We start from the raw sequence: 14,123 nt of genomic DNA on the forward strand, positions 1-14,123 counted from the left end.
AACCAGGACTGAGCCCGGTTGGCTACCCTACACTGGGGAAAGGGAAAGGGGGACGGAAAGATTTAAAACAAAAATGAGAGAGAAAGTCCACTGGAGATATCAGTCGGTCACTCAGTCCGGATCACAGACGCTGACTCAATCCGGTCGCTTTCAAATATCGCAGCAGCGCTTTTGTGGCCTTTTGTAGCTGTGATATGCGAGGCCATGATCCCAAGATCTTGTTCAAGGTGAACGGCTTTCCATCTAGCTGATTGAGAGCGGTGCAGAGGTCTTGCCTTTCATTTTCATAAGATGGGCAGTAACACAGTAGGTGTTCTATGGTTTCCTCGACACCGCAGGCATTGCACTCGGCGCTATCAGCCATTCCAATCAGAAATGCATAAGCATTTGTGAATGCGACGCCCAAACGTAAGCGGCACAGCACTGTTTCCTCATTTCGCGGAAGACCTGGTAGCAGCCGCAGTTGCATAGAGGGATCGAGGGAATGCAAGCGATGGTGAGTGAATTCAGGTGTGTGCCACTTCTCCAATGTCAAAGAGTGCGCTAGCTTGCCTAAGTGTTGGGCTGCGTCGGTCCGCGATAAAGGTATTGAAACAAGGGTTGCTCCCTCGTGAGCTTTTCTAGCAGCTTCGTCAGCGAGGTCGTTGCCGGAGATACCGCAATGACCAGGCAGCCACTGAAACACGACGTCGTGTCCTTTCGCGATCATGTGATGGTGCATTTCTCGTATCTCCGACCCGAGTTGTTCACATGACCCGCGACGAAGAGATGCCCGAAGACATTGTAAGGCCGCCTTCGAATCGCAGAATATAGCCCACCGATTAGCCGGTTGGTTATTAATATAATCAACGGCACCTCGGAGGGCAACAAGCTCCGAACTATAGTCGATGTTGTCAAGTGAGAAATCTTGTATTTAATGCTTAGTGAACGGGATGGTATAACCACTGCGCTGGTGGAGCTGGTCTGAGTAGAAGAGCCATCTGTATATATATGTACTCGATCAAAGTAGAAAGTGTGCAAACAATCCAGAGCTGCTTGCTTCAAGGCCAAGGTAGGCAGGTCGGTCTTCTTTCTTATCCCTGGAATCGTAAGACGCACTTGAGGTTGTTTTAAGCACCACAAAGCTGAGGTTGAACGTCAGTGGTTTAAAATTTCAGAAATACTTAATATGAACATATTTTGGGGCGCTAGATGGGACATGCAAAATGAAACACACACACACACACACACATACACACACACACACGGCGGTGTCAGTGTGTGCGTGTCTCTTTCCTTTTGTATGTCCCATCTACCACCCAAAATCCATATTCAGTAAACCCATACCAATATGCCTAAGAAGAAGTTCTATTAAACATATAAATATCATTTATATAAACAATAGCTCAGGCACTAAAGTAACTGCTTGTCGCGGTGGACTTGCTTTAGTCCGTTGCAGCTTATTCTATCAAACGAATTAGGTTACCTGTTGAAATGCGTCACACTGGACTCACCACGTTAACTCATGCTTAAAGAAGACGACGATGCAAAAAGACGCTCTTAGAATATACAGGGACCCCGAAGTATACGTATATACTCGTGCACTTTCATTCATAGACGCATAGCAACTGCATAGAAAGAGTTGTTCCCACAAGCCATCAGTGATATTTTTTAAATATTAATTAAATGTGGGCAACTGTCGTTAGTAAAACTCAGAGCGAGAAGACTGTGCATGACGAAAACAAAAGAATAACGGTGGGAGCTGGCGCGTGGGATTGCCTCTCGCTGTGACGCCATTCTGTGTGGGTTACTATAGCAAACAGCACGCGTACTTCTGCCCCTCCTTGTTTATATAGGTCCGTTCAAAGCCTTTTTGCAGCTTTACCAACCATTCTTCTATAAATATCGTCGCGGACCTCTTGAAAAATCTGCACCTCTCTGCGTGAGTTATTAGAGGTCCCTGTATACGCCCATCCCTACTCGAAAGCACCGTTGTCATTAAGTACGCAAGAGCACCTGCATATGGAACGCTAACACGACTCATCAAGGTTAGCATGGCGAGCACATCCTTATTTTCTAAAATGATGCCAGAAATTGTAAATGTCTCTGCGTATATTTCCGCAAAGATGTCAGTGCCTCCCCATACAGATGAAAAATGTCGTAGACAAGCTACCATTTAGCGACATATCCCTATACAGTTGGCAACTGCGGCGCCCGGTAGTTTTGTCCTGCACAATTCGTCTGCGGAGCTACTTAGCTGCGCGTGCAGTGTAGAAAGAATAAACTGTTGAGAAAGCTACGTTGAAGGAAGTCGGAGCACTTATTTTCTGCCAATTCATACTTCCGCTGGGTACGCCTCCCAAACATGTGCTGCGTGTCGCATGTTTTCCTTGATCTTCTGTGTAAACTGCAGACATGGCATGGCGTTCACCAGCTGTACTTGCCTTCTTAGCAGTGAAATAATGGCAATAGAAAAATCAGCGAGAAGGGAGTCGTGGAATTCATAGCAAGCGCATTGCCTTTGTGCGAGCCATTTATTTATTTCACCGTTCCCCTTGAGCCAATCCAGGGAGTCCGGGCTCTGCAGGTACGCGCGGCTGCAGCGCCGCGGCTACTTCATTCGCGAGGTGGTGCGGAAGAAAGCGTCTCAGATGACTCGTATATCCTTCTTTTTTTTCCGCTTCCTTGCCACCGAGTTTGACGGCAATGTCTGCTTGAAACCGCGGACGGGCGATTCTGGTTGCTGTTCGTTTGTTGCTCGAGTGTCAGGTCAAGATGCATAGAAAACGCCACACATGTCGAGGCCGGGGCGGTTTCAAATTTTAGTGTAATGGTAATCGAGCCTATCCTTCAGCAATCGCATGATGAATGCCGGCGGATGAACAGTACGACGTAATGCGGTTGGTAAGAGGGGGCGTATAAATTCGGCTCAGCCGTGTATATATATCGCAGGGGAATGCGACAGCCAAGGGCGGCTGATTCGTTGCGCCATTCTCGAAAAGGGCTCGGGGCTCCCGACGCGCGGCTCGATTCAGGCGGCGCGAATATTTATGTGCGGCATATTTTGGCGCCCGCCTTTTGTTGCCACGTAGGACACCCAGAGCGAGCCATCCTTGAGGAGTCCCCGCAGACGACAGCGGCATGCATCCTCGCGCCGGTGATGGATAATGCTCGTTTTATTTCGACCGTGGAAATCCAGCGGAGCGCATGCTACCGAAATGGCCGCCTCAACAAGGATCCCAGTGACACGGCGTGAATTTTCCCGATGCTGCTCGCCGATAAAGAGGGTCGCGAATAAAGTGTCAAAAACCGTTTAACTGCCGCTCGCAGCGAAAGCGCGGGGCAACCCTATAAAACCTAATCTCGGCGGCCAATCTCTCGGCAGCCAGAAATCGCTATTCGCGGCTGTCAATTATTATTCGCCGCGCTTGAAGTCGATAAAGATCGTGGTGCCACTCGCTATCGGTACACTGGATCAGCGCACGCCCGGCGCTACAAAAGCAGTCACCGGCGTTTTGTTAGGGGTGGCCGGACTGGCTCCTACCGTGACAAATCGGAGCCTGATCTGCTCTTCCGCGCCGTTTAAAAAGTGTCAAGAGTCAGCGTCTGGACTCACCGCGCGACACGCAGCGATTGCCATCGCTGCCCGAGTCGACTCTCGTTCGGCGGGGGTCCCCCTTTGTTGGAGCCCCTTCGCCCGACTCCAGATGTCCGCCCAGGGAGCCCTTGCACAACGCTGACGCCCGCCGTGCGTGTGTCTTTGTGACGCGACCTCGCCGGAAGGTCCGCTCGTTGATACACGCACTCGCGCGCTGACGGCGATCGACGAGCCGCTTCGCTTACACTGGTGGAGGCCGCTGAATCGCGGCATCTAAAGATCACGAGCCAAAGGCTCGCAGACATTCGCTTGAGCGAAAGGTTGGTTCGCCTTGGCCCAGCGCAAGACGCCAATCACGGTATAATTAACTGATAAGACTGTACGAACTGGTTTACGCAACAAGGGTCGAATTTAGTAAGGTTCATGTTGACATGTTTCCACGAGCCGAAGCAGCCGGCGCCTGTTCTTGTAAACCACTCACGCGAACTAACGGATTTATTTCAATCTGGGAAGAGGGGCCGGATTAAAGAAAATTTTCGTCCGTAAGAACTGTTTGCGAGGCTGCATTCACTAACCTTTTGGAAACTGGCGACCGAGCAGCGTCAATTTTTGCAAACCGCTCTAGCGTACGGACTGTTTCGTGAATATATACTCGCCCAAAGTTTTGTCAATCTAACCCTCCACTTCGCCAAACTGCTCTTAGCATGCGCGACTCTTGAGTTGCAGTCGGGAAACTATATACTACAGTCAAAGCTGCGACGAAGCACGACTCGATATTTATAGACCTGAATTTCAACAATCAAATCAAATCCGGTGCTCAAAATATCGATATGCTCAGTCAAATGCGAGTATGTCAATTTGCCAGTCAATATGTTCCGTGCAGCAGCATTGGGTAGGCTTGCCTTCTAAATCACGTGCGCGCATTTAATTCGCGAACACGGCGTGAAATCTATGGTCTAGGTTTCGCACCAAAAACGTAAAATGTTTTGCGGGTGTATATGCCACCTAAGGATGCCCCGAATGAGCAATGTTTTCTTGCTTTCCCGTCGCAAACCATTTAGCGCATTCCTTTCTTTCTTGTCGACATCGGAACTAGAAGCTGCAGTAGCTGCCCCGTGATACAACTGACAGCGAAACCGGCAGGCGTTTTCCTTAAGTGCACCTAAACGACGGGACACATTGCGGTCTGGGACAATGTGCGAACGCAACACGCGACAACGTTTAGCGGAACGTGGAGTTGGCTCCAAACAACGTTTCATTAGCGCTTATTGTTCGTGTTATTTTCCAGCATTTTCTCACACCATCACCTTTTGAAGCGGTCAGCTTTTACGAGCGCGCCCTTCGGAACCGTTTGTACGCTCTTGCCTGGCAGCGAGGAGGCACTTCTCTGCCTCGAGGCAATAAGAGGAGGCGCTGAGGCCGAAGGTAAACCGGGAAAAGCGCAGCGCGTGCGAGTCAACACCGTTCAACAATGGAGCGACCGCGACGAGCGTGGACGGAAGGGCCAGACCGAGTCTCCTCCGCTCAGCGGGGTCCGTGTTTATGCGCTGGGCTTGGGGCACAATGCGCGGCTGTGCGCAGAGGGGGCGCGCGACGGCAGACACCATTGAAAAAACAACATCCGTAAAAACTACAGGAAGCCAGGGGGACGCCTCCCCATTCTCGACTGGGAGGGACCGGTGGGGAAGAAAAGGGTATATTTGGCGAGCGAAGAATACGGAAGGGGGCGTTTTGTTGTCGCCCCATTCTAGTCAAGTCAGCGGCGCCGGAGTTTATCGGGCCACTTGAAGTTTCCCCGAATGCCCCGCACCTTCCCACATGATCGCGAGCACGATCGGCGGCAGTCAGCGCTCGCGAGTAGCGTGCTGCCGAATCGGTTTGGCCTTCGAGCGCGTGATCTTTCTTTCTTTCTTTCTTTTTAACGCCTCTGGCTGGCGTTGGGCATTACATCTATGAACTGTACAATAGAGAATAGTGCTGCTACTGGGTGTGTTCTTCCCTTGCTTAGTATCGGCTTAGCATTTGAAAGCGTACCGGATTTTAAAACGCACACAGTGCGACAGTTTGTCAAGTAAACACTAGCAAGGTACTCACTTGCTGCGGTTGGTACAACCGGCCAGAAAATATTACGGACCACGCAATCTTAGAAAAAGCTGAATATCTGCGCAACCTCACAACATAGCCCAGTGTTTGCATTTCGGGCCTCGACTAGAATATGATAAAAGCGTTGTCGTATACAGTTTCACTGGCTACGGCAACAGGTTTTTCTGAGAGCACGTGGTCCGTAAACTTTTGTGGCCGGGTGTACATATAGATGCAAAGAAAACGCAGCGCCACACAAGCCATTGAAAGAACCGCCAGGACACAATGGTGTCCCCGTATAATACCAAATGCGTTATTTCCTGAAGCGAAATATAAGGACACGTAAAAAGGAGCACAAAAAGTTAAAAAAGAAGGATCAGCACGATATATAACTGTTATATTTCGACAACACCATAAAGGACGGGGAGCTGACGCGTTCTTCTACACGTATGAAGATATACTAAAGCATTCACATATGGCCGTGTGTGAGCTGTTCGCGTCATTTTCTTTTTATTTTACTATCTTAACGCATGAGGTCGTTTGTACGTCTTCCAGAGGTAGCAGTGAAGCGATTACCGTGAGCGGAATCTGATAACTCAATACGCGCGTGGGAATAAAGAAAACGAAGAACGTGCACGTTTTCTTTTCTTTGTTTTTCTTTATTCTTGAGACAAGGCCGTCTTCTTACTTTATTCTTGACTTCATCGCCTGTATAGTCCGCTAAACTTGCCGGTGCGCTAGAATTCTCCCAGTAAGGCGCGGTGTACGTATGGGATAACCTCAATCTTTAATTTTGAAGGCTGGAATTGTTGCTTTTGTTGCTCACCATTTATTTCGTGCACTAAAGCTACCGTAACGCTTTCCAGGGAGCTAGGTCGGATAGCCAGCATGGTCCAGTCATTATGCGCAGAATAGCTGGTCTTCCTTGAATGCTTCCCGAATGCGTGATAGCAGCTCCCGTACATGCTTTTGCAAAATCTGATTTTACTAGTTTTGAACGTGCGGAAGAAAGAGGCAGAATAGTTTTCCTTGAGCGAGCTAATTGATCAGGATCTGCACCTTACTTCACAGCGGGAGGAGTTTTTGAGATGCGTGCTTGCGAGGCATCTGGACATAACGTCGTGTTTCTGGGCGATGCTCACGTGCCATCGGAGGCACATCAGCTTTAAGCTCGCCACCGAACTACTGCACACAACCTATGCGTCTGGCAAGACGCTTGCTTGTCGGCACATGGACTCGTCATGTTGCATCCCCGGCGTGTACTTCCTTGCAAAACGAGCTGTCGAGTGGGAACCTCCACCGCCTTTCAAACGCGGTCCATGCCGCCGTGCGCCTCGAAACAGCGCGTGCAGTGACCAAACATAAGGAACATGAAACAGTCCGTGCAATGTGCTGGTATGCACCCACCGCGGTTGCTTAGTCTCTATGGTGTTGGGCTGCTAAGCACGAGGTCGCGGGATCGAATTCCGGCCACGGCGGCCGCATTTCGGTGGAAGCGGAATGCGAAAACACCCGTGCACTTAGATTTATGTGCAAGTTAAAACACTCCAGGTGGTCCAAACTTCCGGAGCCCTCCACTATACAACGTGCCTCGTAATGAGATCGTGGTTTTGACACGTAAAACCCCATAATTTAATTTTAATTAATACGCTGGTATGCTTCTGTGACGACATTCAACTGAGTGTCGGCATGCGTTCGTTTGCCGATCCCGCGCTTCGCTGCACCAATTCTCCACGCTTCGTAAGTGCGCAACATTTTCTCTAAGTTCTACTCTTCCAGTTCTTCTTTCTTTCATGTCACACCGCCACAATTCAACCCTCTAAGCTGCCAGTAAAATTCCTCGCCCCCGCCGGAAGAATGCACGGCATAGAGAGTCGTTCAATTTCATGTAGATATTATACTACATAGATGAAAATCTTGCGCTAATGTCGGCGCGGTATCCCCTCCCTCGGTACGTGTTTCATCCAGCGTGGGATTGATGAAATATATTGCTATTTCTTTTCTTCTCATGAGCTGGCTTCGAACGGCCTCTTCAGCTAATTTGTCATCAAAAGTTCGTGGGTAGCAATAATTAGCTTAATTAGACCACTGAGTGATACCATTCGACCTTTTACCAAAACTATACGAAGTACTTAATTGCGTATAACATTGTTGCGTATAATTGCGCATAACAGTGTACAACAGTGTTACATCAGTGTTGCTGCAACAGTATCAACCAAACGGAGCAACCATATTCGAAAACTGTCGTCATATATTTTCTGCATTGAAATTCAGGTTGGAAAACAAATCAATTGCTCTAAAAGAGGATCTTTGCGCAGATGACAGTAAACTACGTTCTCGACGAAGCCCATGGCGAAAAAAAAAAATCCATCTGCTGTCTGGTGATGCCGTTCGGTCACTGTTCTCGTGCTCCATTTATTTCTAACTGCGCCGGTACATGCAGTATTTTCACAAGAGTTGTGAATACGAGGAATAATGATGCATAAGCATAAAAATACTCCTGAACAGACAATACCTTTTAGAGCTCACGCTTTAAAAAGGTATATATATATATATATATATATATATATATATATATATATATATATATATATATATATATAATACGAGAAGAAAGGAAACCGAGGGGTCCGATTTGGTTAGTCATAAGTAGCCATCAAACAATGACAACAAGGTCAGCTAGCAAAGGGGAATATATCCATAGTTTTGAATTGAATTTAAGAAATTATAACTAAATTAAAATTAAAGTGGATAAAAAAAATAAGTGGCCGCAGGTGGGATACGAACCCACGCCTTCGCATACACGTAGACGTGTGACGCCTGAGTGAGTAAAAGAACTTTATTGGATGTCCGGCGAGGACGCGAACTCGTAGCGCACCCGGCTAGTCCCACATCGGGACCGGCAGGTCTATCCCACTGGCCCGGTTGCGGGCACGCCGGACAGCCAGGATTTGCTTGTCTAGAGCAGGGCTACGCAGAAGCGAGTCCCACTCCTCCTTGCTGAACTTGGGCTATCTCGACCCGCACTCCCAGAGCATATGTGCTAGAGTGGAGGTCTGCCCCCAGGACGGGCAGGCGTCGTCGCGATATACGTCGGGGTATGCCTCGTGGAGAACGGACAGACACGGATGTGTGCCGGTCTGTAAGAGTCTAAGAGAAACGGCTTGCGCCTGATTCAACTTGGAGTGAGGCGGTGGAAGGACCCTTCTAGACTTGTAAAAGAATTTCATAACCTCGTCGTGAGTAGCAGGAGCGTCCCTGTGGCCGTATCGGGGAGGGCAGTCGGCGCTCCTTACAGAGGAAGCGCGGTCCGTGAGCTCGCGCGCAGCCTCGTGAGCAGACTCACTGAGGTTCGAGGGAGCACCCTCGACCGACCCTGGAGCAGCAGCCGCTGGAGCAGCAGATGGTGATATCGTCAGCGTACATGGTTAACGTCCTCGACGCATGCCAACCTCTCAGCGGCAGTAAGGATGTTTCATATCCACCGCCAAGGACGTGAGTGGTTGCGCTGGCTAACCGTCCCAAGGTTAGTTCTAGCAGACAAACAATTATATACCCCAGAAAGTGGATGGGAAAACGGCGACGCGGTAGCTCAATTGGTAAGAGCATCGTACGCATAATGCGAAAACGTGGGTTCGTATCTGCGGCCGGTTGTTTTTTCATCCGCTTTAATTTCCGTTTATTTATCATTTCTTTATTCAATTAAGAACCACGGATGATTCACCTATGCTTTCCTTGGTGTCATTGTTTGTTGGCTTCTTATGATTAGAATAGCTATATATATAATTCAAGAAAATGTTCTGTAGGCCCGGCGCATAGGTAGATGAAGAAACGAAGGGGCACACATACGAAAATTCTATGTTGAATTGCACGTTCAACCATTAAACATGCCATTTTGGTAAGTGTACCCTTTCGTTTCTTCAACTATATATATATATATATATATATATATATATATATATATATATTTATATATTCGCTCCTCGAAGAAGAAAGGCGTCTGTCTAGTGAGCTTCTGCAGAACGTTTTGCAATGTGGTGAACACGGTTTAAATCATGGATCCGGGACCTCAAAGAGGTGCGACGTAATGCTAACGCATTTCTCTCGCATTTACCGCTGAATCGCCACGACATTTGTTTTTTCCTTTGAGGGACACGCAAGTGAGGCCGTTAGATGCAAAAAAAAAAAGAAAGAAAGGAAGGAGAAAGAGAAAGAAAGCAAGAAAACAACGGTTGCTCAAATCAAATGCACTAATGATGCGTCGACACCGTCAGCAACTACACAGCTCATTTTATGCCGTTTGGCATGAAAGCAGAAGTTTGGCTATGGGGCTGACGGGCTGGAGTTTTGTACGCACTGTGGCGGGACCTGGTGGCGGGCAACGAAGTTGGCTGGGTAGTACAGAAAAGACGCTGCCCCGTAGAGCAACACGAGTGTCACTCGTGTTGTGTGCTGTTTTGCCTACTGTGCTTAGTTCTCGCACCCGAAATGTTCTTGATGCGTTCGTACGACGCATAGTGCGCTAGCACTGGTAGCACACGCTACAAGGAGTGGGCGCTCTTTGTCTGACAAACGTCGCCGAAAGAGGAGGAACCCATCGACTATACACCGAGCAGCGCGCGGTCCCCCAAGCGTCGTCACCGTCGTTATTGTTGCGCGGTGAATTGTGATGAGGGTCATGGGCCTGACACGCTAGAGTTCTGAACCCACTTTGCTGAGGTTTGGAGGCGAGCGACGAAATTGGCGGGGTATATAACACATGTCGCAGCTCTTCGCATTTGAGTTACTCTGTCGCCGGGCTGCAGGTATACAACCGGTCTCGCTTGGTTTGTTTGTGTGTTCGGGCTTCATTGCTTGTCTTATTTTGGTGTCCAGACCGAACAAGGCACCTGCGTTCGCTGAGGATCGCCTGTGGATCGTCCCGTCGAGAGTATGCACCGTTCTTCGCTTAACCATGCAAAAAGCTGGCGCAAAAATGCTGTTGAGTCTCTAAAACTGCGAGTGTTTTTTTTTTTGTTTTAAAATTATATTTAATTAGAAAACTGCCAGGCACATAATTTACTGAACTTAAAGGAATATGCGATATGAAGCGGCTCACATAATTAAGCGAAAGTTCATATAGCGATTGAAACTGTTTCAAAACACGTTGCTGAGAGGACAAGCGAAAGAAAATCGATCGACTGACGTGGTACAGACAGTCCGTTACAGCATGAAGTTATGGGCCTGTACATAAAAAATTGTGTTTAGACATTCACTGTCACATCATATGTTGCTGTAAACAAATTAATGACAACAAACAAAACTATTGCTACTGCATCGTCTTTCCCCGTAAGCAAAATTGCCGGGCATGAGCACTAAGGCTACACGGGCACTCAGTCGCAGTATTTACCGATGGCCATGTCTGTAACTGTGCTTTTGCGGCATAAGCATGTATGTGGCCGGCAGTCATCAGGGTCAACACGTACTAGAACCGTTCGATTGCGCTCAGTCACAGTGCTAACGCCAGCAGCTTATTAATTCTTATATTAGTTTGTTTAGTTGATCACGTCATTGTTCAGGAATCACGATTCTGTGTTGATGCGTGTTAAGCGAATAGACACATATATTGCCACAGTCTGCCGTCGCAGTTTGCCATCGCGTGATCTGAGCTGCAAACACTCGAAAGCGGCAGCGCAGCGAAGCTGCGTCTGCGACTTCTCGTGTGCCGGGCACGCATTTGACACAGTGCTTTGCTTCCTTGGGGACGGAAGAAATGCTACAAAGCCTCACATGCACGAAAGTCTCCAAAATTACCGCTCAGACGAGCAGATATATTGCGGCGCCTTTCGTTTCACCAGCAAGGCTTTGCGTTTTGTACTATACCCGAAGCTGACAAGTGCGGCATGGAGGGCTCTTTTGACCGACGTCTCCGCAGCACCGCGTGGACAGCCCGTCACGCCCATAGCCCCTAGTACCAACCGCGGTGGCTGCATTCCCATGGGAGCTGAATGCGAGAACGATCGTGTACCTTTCAGGACAGCTGACCGAAATTACGAATACGGAGCTCTCTACTATGGCGTCCCTCATAGCCTCTGTGTATCTTTGGACGCGAAACCACGTGTATCGTCGATCATAAATCGTCATTGTAGGATTTAGAAGATGCAGATAACATAAACGTTCGCTTCCGACCGTAACACAGTTTGAGAACCTTGTCTAAGAAATGATAACGCACAGTTCTTCAGCGTTATTTCTCTTTGTTGAGCGGCAAGAAACAGAAAAATGCCGTCCGAGCCCACCTAAGCAGCTCCGTGACATGCATCGGGGCGCGTACCACGCTGCGCCCCTCGCAGCGCTACGCCGGCATAGCTGCTCATCGCAGCGGCGAGCACGGCATCGACGTCGAGTGCTTTTCCATGGCGGCATGCACCGCACCATGCATGGTCGCACATGCACGTTCGGCCCCTTTTGGCCGCACGTAGCCAATGAAAAGGCAGGATCCGCCCAGGGGCCAGACCAATACCGGCGCGCGCGGGGCGACACATCCTGGCGAGACGACCGCGGACGTCGACGCGCTGTCACGTCAAGTGGTGTGCCGCGCACCCATCACGCTCGCGGTGTGCGTCCCTAACGATGGAGCGCCACCGGAGAAGTGTGCGTTTCAGCGCCTGGGCCGGCCGCCCTAATAGCAGGCCCGGACGTGTCGCGCGGACCTTGGCACCGCTCTCTTTCCGAGACTCGCAGAGGAAGCGGCGGCTTGTTTGTTTGCTCGCACGGAAGCTCCCGAGATTCAATAAACATGCCCGACCGCTCGCGTGCTGCAAGAGCATCAGGCACCTTTTCGAGCACTGTGTTCCTCTTCACTCCTCCCAGCGGGCACACACACACACGCACACACTGGCGGCCCGAACAAGGAGCTCCTTGCAACAGTGCCGCCGGTTAGACAGGCAAATCAAAGTCTCTTTGGGCGCGCAGCAAATGGTTGCACGCCCATTCTCAGTCACGAAACAGCTCCCCGTCTCCCGCCCTCCTTCCACGCTTTAGGACACGCGTGCTTTGGCGGCCGCTCAATGGCACCCCGCACGTCACGTTTGCTGAAATCTGCACATGGCGGAAACTATTAAGCCCGGCGTTCAGGCAGTGCCGCTCTTTTGGAGAACCGTCGCACAGCAAACAAGGCCTCTCGTGTTTTCCGCCCGCTCGTCTCTCTTTTTCATCCCTAGCCAACGGAACAGGCAGTGCACGCTACCCGCCTGTAGAAAGGCGGAGGGCCGCAGATTCTACCCGAGAATGGCAACGCGGAGGCGGTCAAAGTGGTTTTAAAGAATCACGTATAGCTCTTGCCAGATGTCACGACATGTGCATGTACGTCAGTCGTTTGTACAACGCCATCCGTAATAGCACGGTGGGCCACACTAATGAAGTTTGGCCGGCGGAGCGACAACGGAACGAATGGAGTCTGATGTCGTGGTTTAAGAAATCGCTCACGTGGTACACAACAATTTAACTAAACGATGAAACAAAGGACGCATCCATCATCACAGCAATGAAACAACACGCGAAAGAAAGTTGTTGTAGAGGTCGCGTATGATGACTGTCTTTGATAATGCGATGGCATATTTCAGCGTTACGGTGCATAATGACACGATTCATAAGTTAATATTTATTGTAACTTGAATCTACGACGTTTATGGCAATTCTAATGCTCCGTAGAGGATTCACTGCCTATGACAGCGAATAGGGGAGGGCGTACGCTAAAATACGGCACATATATCTTCCCAATTTCAAATGTATATCGCTTGCGTACGTGTAATTAATTACAAATGCGGGCTTAGCCATGTGTATTCATTATGCCTGAGGTATCATTCACATCATTAAGAAAGGGATTTCATGTTTTTCGATGTTACCTTTAATATGACCAGTTAAAAACCATTGCGTGAACTAGAAGGTAACGCTACAACACTGTTGAGAACGAAGTATCTGCATGTCTGCTCGCTGTGGTCTACCCCAGGAACTACTTATTACCTTTCCCCCCGTCCGCGCGAGTGCAGTGCCTCTTACACATATATATATATATATATATATATATATATATATATATATATATATATATATAATGTGTGTGTGTGTGTGTGTGTGTGTGTGTTAAATTTTACGCTGATATACAGCTTCGAGGATAGATGGCCGGATTCAAAAGTCGCAGTGTCGCGCGAAAGGCGCAGTATCTATTGCAATAGCAAATTAGTAAAATTAGTAGACAGCTATACCGAGTATAGTAGCTTTATCGGCCGTATAAACCTGTAGACATTCGCTTACTAACTAAATTAACAAGCATGGTGTCACGCGCGCACAAGCAAACATGAACACATCTCACTCGATGACCGCGCTCACTCGCTGTCAAAACACTGGAGTGAGGAAGCGCGGCAGCAGCAGCGAGTGAATTGACCTTCGTGCTGCCTCGCGCTTCAACCCAAACTAAGCGGCGAGA

This window comes from Dermacentor andersoni, chromosome 1 (genome assembly GCF_023375885.2).
Source record: "Dermacentor andersoni chromosome 1, qqDerAnde1_hic_scaffold, whole genome shotgun sequence".
Classification (NCBI taxonomy): domain Eukaryota; kingdom Metazoa; phylum Arthropoda; class Arachnida; order Ixodida; family Ixodidae; genus Dermacentor; species Dermacentor andersoni.